This window comes from Cygnus atratus, chromosome Z (genome assembly GCF_013377495.2).
Source record: "Cygnus atratus isolate AKBS03 ecotype Queensland, Australia chromosome Z, CAtr_DNAZoo_HiC_assembly, whole genome shotgun sequence".
Classification (NCBI taxonomy): Eukaryota; Metazoa; Chordata; class Aves; order Anseriformes; family Anatidae; genus Cygnus; species Cygnus atratus.
The window spans coordinates 28,490,614-28,506,170 of record NC_066396.1 but is presented as its reverse complement, the minus strand read 5'-3'; the positions used below and the strand labels follow the sequence as shown (position 1 = coordinate 28,506,170).

The 15,557-nt window shown below is 43.3% G+C and overlaps 1 long non-coding RNA gene across 6 annotated transcripts in view; it reads left to right on the top strand.

The window, feature by feature from the left end:
* The window catches only part of LOC118257659 (uncharacterized), a 77,473-nt gene extending 62,311 nt beyond the window's left edge, over positions 1-15,162 (top strand). Inside the window, exons 3-6 of one of the 6 annotated variants that reach the window (XR_004781663.2) lie at positions 7,606-7,724; positions 12,905-13,075; positions 13,231-13,479; positions 14,238-15,162. This is a non-coding gene — a long non-coding RNA (uncharacterized LOC118257659). Of the gene's footprint in view, positions 1-7,605; positions 7,725-12,904; positions 13,480-14,237 lie in introns of all 6 variants that reach the window. The other 5 variants (XR_004781668.2, XR_004781667.2, XR_004781664.2 and 2 more) reach the window with 5 other exon arrangements.
* The last annotated feature ends 395 nt before the right edge of the window (positions 15,163-15,557 follow it).

Genomic DNA, 15,557 nt, shown 5'->3' with positions numbered 1-15,557 from the left:
AGCAGCAAACGGAGATGGCATTCCTAGGTCCATGTTTCAGCAGTAATGATCATTTGGCTTTCTTTGATTTGGGTCCCTATTGAAATGAGGGTCAATGATATTGAGTCATTTTAGTCAAAAAGGTAGATACAGAAAGGACACAGTCCTGCAGTCATGAAAAGGCTACACTTGAAGAAAAAATGGAAAATAGAAAAATAAATCTGTTGTGTTTACCTGGAAGAAATAGCTTATCTCCTGGGCAGGTTGCCTGGGCAATTGTCCAACACACTGTGTAGCATTGTTGGGAGATCTTGAGCTCATATTATCTCCTTCAGTGAAAATCCCATCATGATTGGGATGCCTTCATATCCCTTCATATCCCTTCATATGCCTTACCCCCACTTACTACTAGTAGTTAAATTTCACTTTTCATTCCTTCTTCCTTTCTCTGCTCTGTAAGATTTTGTGGCATGTCAGCAGCTATTTGCCCTCACATTGGTCCCTTGAGTATGTTTCAAAGATCATACTCTCGAGAAACATTATTATAGCACCAGCCCCCCATGTTGACTGGGTCTCTCTGCAGCTTGCTGTGTTGGAGGTGGGTAGTGTGGTGAAGAGGAGCTGTGACATCACTGCTTTGCATCATAGAGGCAGGAGTAAGATTTAGGTCTTTCCAGCCCTGCTGAGCCTGGGACTGAGTCTGGCACTCTTGCGTATGCAGAGAAGTATATAACACTGAACTCTGGCCTTTAGTTTAGAAGCTTTCCACAAAATGCGACCTAGATGATAAAGCTTGTCTTAAAGCCCTAGTAAGCACATGCATTTGTAGCCTATCCTTTCCCAAGGTGAGGAAGCATGCGTGAGGGAACATCCCATCCTCTCATTCTGATGATAGACTCAATGGTTAACATGCATAGCAGCATATTAAAGTTTTCAGGAACTGAAAAAATAACAATGCACAGTAAAAATTTACAAAGAAAACTCAAATGAAAACCAATTAATTGTCCTTCATCCCTAATATGCACTTGGGTTTTGGGTTCCACTTCTTTTATAGCCACAAAGTTTCTATAGAACTGTGGGCTGAAATTTCAAGTAACACTAGCTAAGAGAAATATTAACTATTTTGTTTGTCATATTTGAATTAATGAATGAGCCATTTTCGTTCTCCAAGAAGTGTTCAATATGGAAATGTGCCTTCTGGGAATGCAAATAGCTGAAACAATATATTAGGCAATCATATGCAAATGAAGATTTGCACAGGTGTAATTAAGAACAGAAGAGACAAACCTGTGTGCAGAACTGATTTACAGTCAAATTCACCTGCCTTGAAAGCCCAGATTAGGTTGCATGCTGATTAATAAACTGGTGTTTCGATGCTGTTGGATTATCAGCAGAATGGTGAAAAAGAGCTTCCAACTGTGGAGGAACCTCTTAAGGTGGAATTGGTTTAAATTGGTTTAAATAGTGCCAATGTAGGGTCAGTGTGGGGAAGGGGAAATAGCAGCACATTGCAAGAACTGGAGACATATTTCCCAAACATACATGCAGAACAACAAGCTGTTCAAATTGCTGGAGGTAGAAGACAGTATCTGGCTTTCCAATACTGCACAAATAGATAAAGGATATTCTTTATTTTGGACAACCTGCACTTGCAATGTGGAATTAAAGCCAAAAGACAATTTGGGATGTAAATAAGATGTTAGGAAGTTGCATGTAGGATGTGGGAGTCATTGTAGACTTCTAAATGTACGCAACTCTAAATGAAAACTATAGCTCAAACTAGATTACCTACTACTCAGAAAGTTTACTAAATACCATCACAGTTTACTAAATACCATCACAGAAACAGACTAGTTCAGTTTGTTACTCCACCATTATACCAATCAGCCAAACTTATATGAAATATATACATATAATATATATATTTATATATATATAATATAATATATTTCATATATATGAAATATATGAAAGAATTTAAATGTGATTTGAGAAATCTTCTGTCTTCCTTATAATTAGTTAATACTTAAAGCATTTAACAACCAGCAGATGTCTCTGCAGCCACCTGATCAGTGATATACACATGAGGAAAAACAAGGAGGGACAATTTGATAAGTGGGCATTTCTTTAAAAGAAATCTTCCAGAAATGTCAAAGTGACATAGAAAATCCTGAAAGAGTATTCAGAGGTTGACAGCATTATGATAGCACTCCTTAGGAACGAAATAGCCTCTTACTTGGATTTACAATTAGCAAAATGAACGCCTAAGAATGCTAGCAGATTGGTTAACCTGAAATAGGAATTATTTAGTTTTGTCTTTTTTGCTCATATTTTTCAGGCTATTCTCATTATCACATGTTCCATAAGGGCAAGCTTGCCTTTGCCATCCTGGGAGCTGACCGTGACTGTAGAATAGACTTTTCCACAGGTGGGAAAGACCGTCACAAATATCCCCCATTCTGCTCCAACGCAAGGCATGCAGCTTCAGTCTTTCCTTGACTTATGTATACACTGCAACATGTACAAAAATAGTATATACTATAGCAACACAAGACACTGCTGTAAGAAGAATTCCCTCCGTGGGGATGAGCTGAGCTAGAAAATGAGCCAGATGATTGTCATGAGTCACACTATTTAATGCACTGTGGTAAGGCACTTAAGTGTTATGACTGTCAGAGCAGAAGAAGAAGCTACTATCTGATGATAAAGCGCATATTTTCTACCACAGTGAACTATTTTGTAAAACCAGTGAGTTGATGACTTGCAGCCCAGTGTCTCCTAGTAGTGTCATTTTTAATAAAGCCTGCAGAGCCCCTTGCAGCTATATTTGGGTGGTGTTTGTGCTTTTTGTACAGAGGCTGTCCAGGCTGTCCCTATTGCCACAAGGTTATGCCTGGACAGCTGTGCCTGGCTTATGATTTGGGAAAACCGAGAACACCTCAGAGAGCACAGCCGGAAGGCAGAAACACACTGAAGCCATTCTTACTCTTCCTGGGTGAGTACTGGGTGGCCCAAAAGCAAGCCTAACTTTGCTGATTTCTTGCAGTCTATTAGTAGCATCTCTTCCTTCTTCTTACAGGCAGCATGAAAAGGAGATCAGAGATGTAGAGAGGTTGTTGGGTGTGAGTACAGGAGCTGCTGCATCTCTCCCATGCTGGGTCAGGGCTCCGGGCAGTAGGGAGCACAGCCTGGGGTTCACGCTGAGAAAGGAGCCCCTCCTTCCCTTGATGTCAAGGAATAGAGACATGCTGAATTCCCTGATCCATTGAGCCATATTCAGGGTATTGTCCTTGTTTCAGGATCCAGCCCTGTGGCAGCTACACCAACATGCGTACACATACTGCTTTCTGGGAGGAAAATATTAGCATGCAAATCTCTACTCTTGATTCTGTTTGCAGAATATAATATGTGCATATGGCTGTGGTTTATCTGACCTTCTAATTATTAAAATTGAAGAAAAAGTACTCTTTCATTCAGGTAATGCAAGGGAAATTTGCATTTCCTTTCCATTTCCAGGCTGAAATAACATAAAAAAAATGTGAACTTTCTTTTCTTTCCCCTGCGAAGTAAGGTGGTGGGTCATTCAGTTTGCAGAGAGAAAAAGCTGCATGGTGGTAGGTATCTGTATTGTATGATGGGTGTTTGTATACAATGTTTTTATTTTCCTCTTTATTTAATTTCCATGAATTGCATTTTATTTTTGTTCTTTTTTTTTTTCATTAAGTAGTAAAATTTGCATACATGTTCTACAACAATTTTATGAAAAGTCTGCACTTGATACCTGTGATACATGATATATGATGCTGCCACAGGAAAAGTAGCTAGTGTTGTTAAAGACCTTCATCTTAATTATGAAAATTTTTAATTTAAATGTAGGGCTGAGCATACAAAATACAGTACTGGGCCATCTGTTAGTTTTCCATCTGGGCTCATTTGCAAAATACATTCTGTTTCCCCCCTAAACACTATTTATAATCTTCCTTGGAAAACAAATATGACTAATCTATGGCACACTAAAGATAGCTATTTGCCTGCAGCTTTTAATAGAAGTGGCTATATGGTTCAAAGTAGTAACAAAACACATTTATTTTGTTTTGCATGCAGGTGTAAAAGCTCACATGGCTTCCACACACAAAGCAGATCTTCATATCATGCTGCTTTTAGCTAGCAAAAAGTGAAAATCCTCAAGATGTCTGATTTCAAGTGAAATTTATAAATGATGGTGAATGGTTAGCATTTTCAAGACTATGACCAGGATTTTTGCAGTGATTCTGAAGTTCTTTGTTACTCTGGCTTACTCAGTCTGAAATGTCAGGCCCAGAGGCCTGATTTCTGAAGATGAGCTTTAAGGTCATTACAAAGTGTCTTGGATTTCCCAATGGTAGTATAATCACTAGTCATTTGGTCCAGACAGGTATCCCCCAGGCAGCAGTAGCAGGGGGGCCGCCAGAAGCTATTGGGGGGATGAGTGCATGAGGTTGATCCCACGCTAGCCACCAAGAGCTTCTGCCGCTGGGTCTGTGGGTCACTACGTGCATCAACCAGGGACAGGCAATGGGCTGCTGTGACTTACATCCCTTTTTCAACACTGCACAGAGGTGAAGGTCTCATTCCCTACTGGGTACTCCTTTTACTCTGTTACACCTTCAAGTCAGGTATCATGAAATACCTCTTCCTAGGTCCTCTTTGCTAGCACTAACGCATTATCTTTGGCCAAACTCTGAGTGCTTCCAGAGTATAAAGCAAGAGCTGTCTAAGTTCAAGGGTTTCATTATTTGAAAGGCAACTATTTAGCCTTAGGAATATCTTACTTTCTCTGCTCCTCATTTTCCAGTGGACTGAAAAATGCCTTCATATGCCCTTGCTTAATTTTAAATCTTCATTAAAAAGCAAAAGCTGATTTCTCCTGAATAACTTGCATAGACAGTTCTGAATAAGCTCTTTGCCGCATTGTGCTGGAGATTTTGGGGGAGGGAACAAAAAGAGGAAAGGCTCCAGGGAGACCTTACAGCAGCCTTCCAGTACCAGAGGAAGCCTTCCAGGGGGCCTACAGGAGAGCTGGGGAGGGACTCTTTGTCAGGGAGTGCAGTGACAGAACAAGGAGTAACAGCTTTAAACTAAAAGAGAGTAGGTTTAGATTAGAGATTAAGAATAAATTCTTTACTATGAGGGTGGTAAGGCACTGGAACAGGTTGCCCAGAGCAGCTGTGGATGCCCCATCCCTGGAAGTGTTCAAGGCCAAGTTGGATGGGACTTTGGGCAACCTGGTCTGGTGGGAGATGTCCCTGCCCATGGCAGGGGGGTTGGAACTAGGTGGTCTTTAAGGTCCCTTCCAATGCAAACCATTCTATGATTCTATGAACAAAAGTAGAACAGCTGTGTTCCAGAAAATGCATTAAAAAGTCTGGAATAAGTTGCCAGACTCCCTCATATTGCTCTCTCACACTGTCATATTACATATCATTGCTCTTGCCTGTCTGTTTTTCTGCCATCCCTTATCTGATATGTTCTAAGTTCTCTGCATTGAAGACTGTCTTATTTTCCTCTCTCATTTTCAGTAGTATCTGGCATTATAGCATTGCATTGCTGCAAGCTGAAGCTTCCAGGTGCCACTATAGCACAGCTCACCCATCCCCCTGCCATGAATCTGACAAAAATGTGGCCCTTGACTATTTATTATGAAATAGACTATACTTGGAAAGATGAAACAACCCATGTACAGAATACTCACTGTAGTACCTGCAAGACCTGAAAACTCTATACAGCAAATCAATTTTTATTTTATGCTAATAGCAACAAAATTAAACCCCCAAATACAAACAGTCTGCTTAATTTCTCCCTGTCAAAGATGAACAAGCTGCCTTATCTGAGAGTGTTGTATGCATTTACAATGAAACAGAAAATCAGAACAGATGCAGGAGATACAAAAGAGATAGCATACTGAGTTTAAATGCCTATAATGCAAACATTAGTAGCTATTCACTAACAATTTAATTAACTTTTTTCCCCCTCATGCCACCTCAATTTCAGATCTTTCAATACCATATGGCAACTGTAGAGTGCATTTTGAAAATGTTCCCCCTAGGTGTTTTCATCCTTAGGGCTGAAGGAGCAAAGGCACCCCTGTTAAGATTGAGGGGTATGACACTGAAATGGACTTCAGTCAAACTTTGCACTACATGCTCTACTGGGAGGCTTTGGTTCTTGCTGGCTAGGTATATTGCTGGTGATTGCCCTGCCCTTATCTCACACGCCATTTTCTGCTTGTGGCAGCTTGAGTTGGTTTTACTCTGATGGTCATCTGAGATCCACCATAGCCGTTCTCTCACTCCCACTCTTCCTTTGAAGAGGGGGGAGGAAACACAATGGGAAGGCCTCAAGCACTGAGATAAGGATAGGGAGATCACTCACAATTATCATTACGGGCAAAACAGACTCAGCATATGGAGATTAATATAATTTATTGCCTATCACTAGTGTACTAGAACGGTGAGAAGCTCATAGCAAACTACAAACACATTCAAACACACACACACCTCTTCTACATTCTCCCCCCAAGCAGTGCAGGGAAACAGGGAATGGGGGCTACGGTTAGTCCCTAATGCTTTGTCTCCGCCACTCCTTCACGGTCCCTCTCTGCCACTGCTTCACGTGGGGTCCCTCCCACGGGATGCCATCCTTCCCGAACTGAGCCTGTGGGGGCTGCCCACAGGCAGCAGCTCTTCAAGAACTGCTCCCACATGGCTCCGTACCATGGGGTCCATCCATCTCCCAGGAGCAAACTGCTCCAGCACGGGTCCCCCATGGGTGGCAGCTCCCCCCAGCCCCCTGCTCCTGCGTGGGCTCCTCTCCACGGGCTGCAGCTCCGGCCCGGGGCCTGCTCCTGTGGGGGCTCTCCATGGGCCGCAGCCTCCTCCAGGCCACATCCACCTGCTCCATCGGGGGCTCCTCCATGGGCTGCGGCGTGGAGATCTGCTCCATGTGGGACCCATGGGTTGCAGGGGGACAGCCTGCTCCACCAGGGGCCTCTCCACAGCCCACAGGGGAATTTCTGCTCTGTGCCTGGAGCACCTCCTGCCCTCCTGCTGCACTGATCTGGGGGTCTCCAGGGCTGCTTCTCACTCCTCTCTCCCAGCTGCTGTAGCACAGCAGTTTTCCCTTCCTTAAATCTGCTCTCCCAAAGGCCCAACCAGTGTCACTCACTGGCTCAGCTCTGGCCAGTGGTGTGTCCTTCTTGGAACCAGATGGAGCTGGCTCTGATCTGACATGGGGCAGCTGCTGGGCTCTGCTCACAGAGGCCACCCCTGCAGCTCCCCACTGCCAAACCCTTGCTGTGTAAACCCAATATTCAGCTGTAGTTGGACCCGTTGCTTCATACCATGACCATCCTGGTCTCTTTCCACAGGTTGGAGGGGAGTGTGCACATTTGTTTTTCTTCATGAAGGCAAAGCTGAGGAGATCTTCACAGCCCATACAAAGAATGAAAGCCACAACAAGATGGGACCAAGAAGAAAAGGCTTTGTTCAGGCACTGCTAAGCTTTGAACTGGGACAGAGAGTTGCTTGAGGGCTTTTGTGTAACAGTGATGGGGGTAATTTAACCAGTGCTTTAATTCTTTGTGTACAGCACTGAGTGGCAGAGGGAGGAGTGACAGAGGAACTGCTCTGTATCCTCATCCACAAACAGCCTAGGAGAGAAAGAATATGTTTCGCTGGTATGGTGCCGGAGAACACCTGGTCTAATAGGTAAGGTGCAGCAGCCTTTGTGTTCTGGGGTTGCATTACCCCAGGGTTACATGGTGCGAGCTGCTGTGACATTGCATTGCTTTACCTTGTCAGAACCAGCTTTGCAGGCTGCCCCATGAAGAGTCCTATGTTGCTCAGCAGGACTTAGCCAGCACAGAGAGCTGCACATATGGTTCACATTCCTCTTTCTAGAGCTTCTGCTCTAAGTTTCCAGGGGAAAGTTATAAAAATATGAATAGGCCTCTCCAGCATCTCACTATTAGTAGAGCTCACTCTTTACTGTTCAAAGTTCCCTCTTTCTGAGCCAGCCCCAGCACTTGTCTCAATCCCTGTTAAGTCCAAGGAGCTATCAGAAATCCACTCACTTTTTCCCATTGCATTCTGAAGCTGATAAGTAGGCAGGGGAAAGGCACCTATCTAACCTAACAGCAGCCTTAAGGGTGGTATGTCTGATACTTGCAACACACCCTCTCCCCTTCCCCCCTCCCCCCCCCCCAAAACAAAACAAAACAAAACAAAACAAAACAAAAACAGCACAAAAGAAAATAAGATGTACTAGCTATGGCGGAAAACTGTTTTCTGTGTGTTGCACAGAAGGATTTTTTTTTCCCCACCAGAAAGTCTTGGGCCAAATTTAATAATCTAAATCTGAGTATTTCCAGCTTCTGAGATGGTAAGAGGTCAAAGGCATGGATGGCATAACCTATTTATCAGTAAGCTGAGAATGGTCCAAGCAGTTATTCTGTTTGCATATGTTTAAAGGAAGAGATTTTGAACTGTAAATTAAAGTCATAAGGCATACCTCTGCCTCACAGGTCTGAAATAGAATTTGTGTACCATGAATGTGCTGGTCAGTCTACAACATATTAGAGCTTCAGGTATTAACAAGGCCTGTAGGACCTCAGGGTAAAGCTTCTACAATGGCCGTGGTTAAGTAGAAATGACAAAGTTTTCAGAAACACTGAACACCCTCATTATCGTCAGTTCCCATGAAATTTGTGAATCATAAAATCATAAAATCCTTAAGGTTGGAAAAGACCTCCAAAATCGTCTGGTCCAACCGTCTCCCTACCACCAGTATCACCCACTAAACCATGTCCCTAAGTGCCAGGTCCAGCCTTTCCTTAAACATGTCCAGGGATGGTGACTCCACCACCTCCCTGGGCAACCCGTTCCAATGCCTGACTGCTCTTTCTGAGAAGAAACGTATCCTAATTTCCAACCTAAACCTCTCCTGGTGCAACTTGAGGCCATTCCCTCTAGTCCTATCACTAGTTATCTGTGAGAAGAGGCCAACCCCCAGCTCCGCACACCTTCCTTTCAGGTAGTTGTAGAGAGCAATAAGGTCACTCCTGAGCCTCCTCTTCTCCAGACTAAACAACCCCTGTTCCCTCAGCCAATACTCCAAACTTTTGAAAATCATGTTATTCGTACTTGGACAACTGTAGTGTCACACACCTGCAAATGAAGCTTTTGGCAAATGGTCTCTTGAGAGGTCTGCCTCCAAGGTTGTTGTTCTTTTAGCCACTGTGTGGGCTACTGTCATACAAACAATTACTCCTTCTAACAGGATTTTGCAGAATCTATTCTGGAGATTTCTTCATGCTTTAAATCAAATTCCTTAAGTTATTTTAAAAGCTTTATAAAACTGCACTTAAAAAAAAAAAAAAGATTACAGATTCATGGAATTCTCTTTCTTTTTATCTAGCAATGTTAAAGGAAGACCTTCAATTGCAACGTATTAGCAATCACCCATCCAATAACAGAAAGACCTGATTTATTTTTTGATTGTAGCAGGTTTAATTTCATTTCATTTATCAATATGTCTTTTTCACATAATTTACTACTCAACACTTTTTTATTTACAGTCATCTGGGTTGCTTATAAATAAACATTTGTTAATGCCAAGTTAATCAGCAACCCATTATTAACTTTACACAGCCTGAAATGCCAGTCCTTCACTTTCTGGGATGTGTGCAAATTCAGCAATCCCTGTCTAGTGAATTAAAAACTTTTTTTTTTTTTTTCCACTTTCTAAATGGGGACAGTCATTTCTGGTAGAACATTATGCAGGTGGGGATCATGCATTTTAATGCTTCTTCATTTGAAATTAATCTTGAAATCATTTGAATAGTAGTTTAAATAATGACTCTCTGAACCTACTACAGGTGATCTGGTGGCATCCAAGCTTAGTTGGTATAGACCACATGCACTTCATGTGATTTTCCTTGGAAATTAAAGACAGAAGAGAGACTTTTTTAAAAGCAGTGCTTAGGTATGAGTCCCTGCAATTAATCGCAGAGATGATGACTTGCAGTGGTCAGTCCTGTTCAAACCAGTAAGAACCTGTAAGAACAGTCTTGCATACATGGGTCATAACTCTTCACATGAAAACCAAGGCCCAGTCTTGAAGAGGCTTGTTTGCCTTCCCGTCTAGGATTTTTTCATGTTCATCTTAGCCATTTCATAGTATTTCAACATGTGAAACTAATAGCAGGTTTGACTGCACATGTAAAGCTGGGAGATGTTTCAGTTGCAGGTCTGACCTTTAGGGAGATACATTGCTGAGGAGCAAACCAGAATGATTTTATGCTTCATAGTGCAAAGGAGAATTGTGAGATCTGCCTATATCCATTGTCCTCACACTTGTTAATTAAAAAGTACCCCACTGTAATGACTACCACTGAATATCACCTCTTCATCATCATGAAGCAGTACCAAAGAAAACACCATTTAGCAACACTTGTGCTCAGCGTGCAATTTTCCCTCTTAGAAATCATAAAAATTATCAGGAATTATTTTTCTTGGATAATGGAAGGTAAAATCATGTAGTGACATCCTCTTCACTCTGAAGCCTCTAGGTGTGGTTTATGATGTTTTATGATGTTTTGCCTCACCAAAACAGTTGTGCAGGTAGACATTAGCTAGTAGAAGAACCGCACATAGAGATGGGGTAAGGATTAAGAGGGCAGGAGCTTGCTGGGTGTGTTCATCAGTGCCATAAAAATCAGAACATCCTCTGGGGAGGTTGAGTGCTGTTGAAATCTGCCTCCTTCCAGCACTGTGAATCATTTCATCTTATACCACAGCCAACACTTCAAAGTTTCAGCTGGGCTCCTTTTCTAAACAGTCCTCAGGGAGAGAGGGGCCTGGATGCAAGAAGCCATGGGCCATTTGGAGAAAACAATTAAAACAAACTGCAAACAATCTCAGTGCTTTCAAGAGATGTCTCTGCTTTTCCCCAGAGTCTAATCATGATAGGTGCCAAGTCATGTTCCCCGCTGTGCTCTGCTATGTCCATCAGCTTACTGCCTTGGCTTTTTGTTTTGTTAGACTGGTGTTTGCTTCCCACATGTGTTTTGGGGTGGGGAGTGGGCAGAGCAGGCTGTCATGAGGCTGTATTTCTGAGTGGTTACCTAAGGACACAAGGAGGTTTATTCTCTCTGACTGCTTTGTCAGCACTTCCCATGGAAAGATGAGCCCCATGACTCCTCATGGGAGGAACTAAAGAGGCTTCTTGTCCTTCAGATTGTGCCTGCACAGGCACATCTCAGAAGTGTGTACCCCTGAGCAAGAATCTTCTGAAGACCTTGGTTAACATTTTCTCTTAGCTTATAACTGCCACCTGTTTTGTTGGTAGATTTCATTTAAAAAGTCCTGTTACACTCCTGTCATGAGTAGGCAAAATACTGCAGCCATTTAAAAGGCTAGTGTGCAAGACAGAATAACAAACCCAAGGCAATCACCACAACCAATCCAAATGAACAATCAAATGATGGTCCTGGAGCTCAGCACTACAATGAGCAGATACTAAGTCACCTCACCATCAGGGAGACAAAGTTTGCCATGTTCAACTATTGTCATATCACCTCTCAGAGGCAGACAAGGTGATACAGGTTTGTCTTGCATTCTCAAGCTTTTGAGCATACAAAGGGAAAAATAACTGTAGTTTCTACTACAAGGAAAAAGTCATGTTAACATGACTCAGAGGGCCCAAGCATTTATGCAGTACTGCAGATTTATACCCATTTATACCCAGATTTACAGCATAATGCCAATGGAGTTAACACAGTGGTCAGTCAGTCCCCATGTATTTCACATCAACTAAAAACAAACATGCAGAAGACAACTTATGCTTCCAAGTTATCAGTACAGTTTTAAGATGTGCTGTGGCCTTAGCAGTTCATTTTCCAGTGGAGGGGTAACCAGCACCACACAGAGTATGATGGTTTCTTAAAGCCTGACTCACTTGTGTGATCTGAAAAGGAACGGGTGCATTCAGTGCTGTCCATTACTGAAAGGGACAAATATGCCCTGCCCTCCCTCTTGGTAAATCTAATGCAGATACAAGTTATTCCATGAACAGGAGTCCTCAGAATCATTGCATAAACTTACGTACCTCTCCAGGAATGGCCACGCACAACTCCTGCCTTGCTCCCCAAAATCTGTGCATTGCCAGGAACCACCTGATTAGAGATACTAAGACAGGAAAATCAGGCTTGGCACTCTGTCATTTATTCAGTCGTCTTGTTGCTCAGCACAAACAGCTCTGAGCTCCAGAGCCTGCGGTGGGTTTTGTTTTCACTGGTGGCTAGAGTAAATCAGGGCATCCTACTGAAGCTATCTGGACCTATGCCAGTGAAGGGAAATCAGAGACAGACTACATTTATCCTAGTGAACTCAGCTAATTTGAGGAAGGGATGGGGTAGGTTTCATGCAGCTGTGTGCAGGAATAGGGAGTATGTCTTAGAAAAAAATGTTTTAATTGCTACGGAAAGACTACCCTCCTCATTATCTGCCTATCTGACTATGCTTAAGTTTTTTATCTTATCTTATCTTACCTCTCCTTCCCACTGCCATTGGGCAGAACTGTGTGCCCAAAACCCCAGGTAACTTCAGTAGGACTTGTAGAGGTGAGGAGAGCCCAGTGAGTGACAGCATTTTTTTAGAACTTAAAAAGCCTCTTGGAAAAAGAAAGCTGCACTGGTGGGAAGTTACTTTGCTAGCATGCAATCCCACTAAAGCAGGGCTGACATTCACTCATCTCCTATCGGCCATTCCTGAACCCACTCATCATCCAAAGCCCTGACTGTCCTGTGGCTGAGACAGAACCAGAACAAAGTGCAGAGATTGTTCTGGGAGAAAATACTCTCTCAAACAGCTATTAATTCTGCTTTCAGCTTTGCAGACTTTTTCACCAAGACTCTTCCCTGCTCCTCAGCTGTCATCCGAGGCCAGAGGGGCATTTGCACTGAGAGGAGCCCAAGCTGCGTGACTGATGTTGTCTGTAAACCAGCAGCAGAGAAGAGCTGCTCCAGAGCTATTGCTGAGCCACAAGGTCTGCTTAAAAGGTCAGGGCCAGGTCATTACTCACTTGGTAAGGCAAGCTGCAGACCCCTGAGAAAAGCCAAGGGGAAGGGATTTATCTCAGAGATTTATGGCTTAACCATTGTATTGTGTTGTGTTTTGTTGCATATGGAAACTCCCCTCCCTCTGGTGCAAACAGTAAAAGTGGGAACTAAACCCAGGATGGTTCCTGCCTTTTGGAGGTACAAGGTAAGGCAGTGTGTGACTATACAAGCATAACAGCAGAGGATGGGATCTTGCTGATCCCTATTGCCCACTGCAGAAGATGCAGGGCGAAGGCCCCCTCCAGCCCTCTCCTGATGCAACACTCACCACACCCCTCTTGACAAGACAGTGTGAAGGAAATGCTGAACAGCAGCATCACATCTCCCCACCCCAACACCTCTCTGTAAGTTTTACCTCTCACTGGAAGGGTATACCCTTTCTTTCCCCTCAGCCCCTTGTTTAGCAAGAAGTTTTTTTTCCTTTAATCTCTCACAGCTTCCCTTGGCTGTTACTGAAAAATTGTTCTTCTCCCAGTCAGAACCTGAGCCTATATTTAAGAACTGCTGTACATTAACATGCTAGCATTAAAACGTTCTCTGTTGCAGCATTCTGATTTATCTATGGATTTTTATTTTTGGACACCATTGCTTTTTACAGCTTTCTAATTTATATAGCCATTTGTTTTGGCTGTCAAAACATTTTTAATTTTAATTACTGTGTATCATGCTTCTGGGTATAAAACTGTCAGATAAATCTGAGTATCTGCATAAACATGTGGGGAACTGCATGTGTTATCACTCAACAATTGCTGGTGGGCAGTTAGCAAGCTTTTGTCTAGGATCTGTGTTCAGCTGCTTCAGAACAGCACTGGTGGGATGAACTGCTGGTTAGTTGTCAAACTATGTGCAGTTATGTCCTTGGCTCTGCGTAGCACAGCAAACTCTTCGGACAGCACAGGCCCTGAGCAAAGCAGAGTTCACAGCCAAGTTTACCCCAGTCAGTCAAATCCAAAGTACTCATTTGGCAGGACATCCCAAACAACAGGCTTTTTTCTGTTTTTAAGAGAAAAAGTGGCGTCACTTTCTTCATGGGGTGGCCAGCAGAGAAATGACTCGTCAGTCCTTAGGAGGAGAAAAATGTGTTTCTGTTTGGCCTTTTCAGTAAGGACCCATGGCACTGAGAGGCAGCCTGTCCTGGACTCTGAGCTCCTGGAGGCGTGAGGATCTCTGAGATGGCACCAGCACCACCAGGGGAGAGCTCTCCACTGCTCGAGATGGGACTGCCAGTCCTCCCACAGCATCTGGCCCTAAGCTGCACTAGGTCTGTTACAACCTGTAACAACCTCCTCATCTTTTTCCAGTACCTCACAGCACTTTCTGCTCACTGAGCTAGCACTCAGTTCTGTCACACAGCTCGCTGCTGGGGAGACACAGGGAAACAACCCTGGTGTATTTCACATGTTGCCTACCCGCCCTGTCTTTGTTTGCAGTACCTGTCTCTTGTCTCCTCTTATGTTTGTAGTCGAAGCTCTGTGGAGGTGGGACTGCACATCTGTCTGTGTGCACAGTGCCTGGCACAGTGCAGCAAGCTGGCTCTGCTCTCCTGCACTACCAATTAAATATATTATCACCCTACCAAGGGTAGGTAGGGAAAAATGTAAGGGACAAAAAGACCGTGGATACACCAAGGTCTGTGCCCTGTGTCACCCAGCACAGCCAAGGATCTGGTGCAATATTCCTGTGACTGTTCTTTCCATTAATCATGTTGCAAACTGTCTGCTAAGCAGAGAAAATCTTTTGCTGTGTTTCCCTTCTGTTTACTCCTCACTGGGTTCATGTCATGCTAGTAACTGTTTTGCTGTTTTTGCTCTTAAAGATGTATTGTTTCATTCTTTCATGAAGAGCTTCTCCAAGACAAACAGGGAATTGCACTGATGTTTTGATATATTTATCCTTACCCTTTGAATTTCTGCCTCAGGTGCTCAAACTGAATGAACTGTACTGCCATCTGGGGATGTAGTATTTTCATTTCTGTTTGTCGTTCTACCTTTGAATCCTATTAAAGAGCCTCATTCTGGTGTTTAAGGAATAAAAGGGAAGTCATTTAAGTGTTTTTACTTACTGTGGTGCTGTATTCCTCGCTATAGCAATTAGGTGCTGAACCAAAACCAGATCTGGCGTCTCCTGAGACCAAACCAAACAAGTGAATCCACCAAAGGCCAGACCTCTGCCTGGTGTATGTGCACTGCTTTCAGCATCAGGGGAGGATGATGCAGTGTACTGCAGGCATGCCAGGCCCAGGGGAGTGCATAAACTGTGTCCTGTGTCTCAAACCCGTCAGTACTGGAACTGCTGAAGTACTAGATGGAGACAGAGACTTTGGTTATGCCTTATTTTTTGCTGTCCTGCTGTAAGCTTTTTTTATCAGACATAGCATTGCCATGCACATGTAACAGGCCACCAACTAAAATGTGTGCTATTG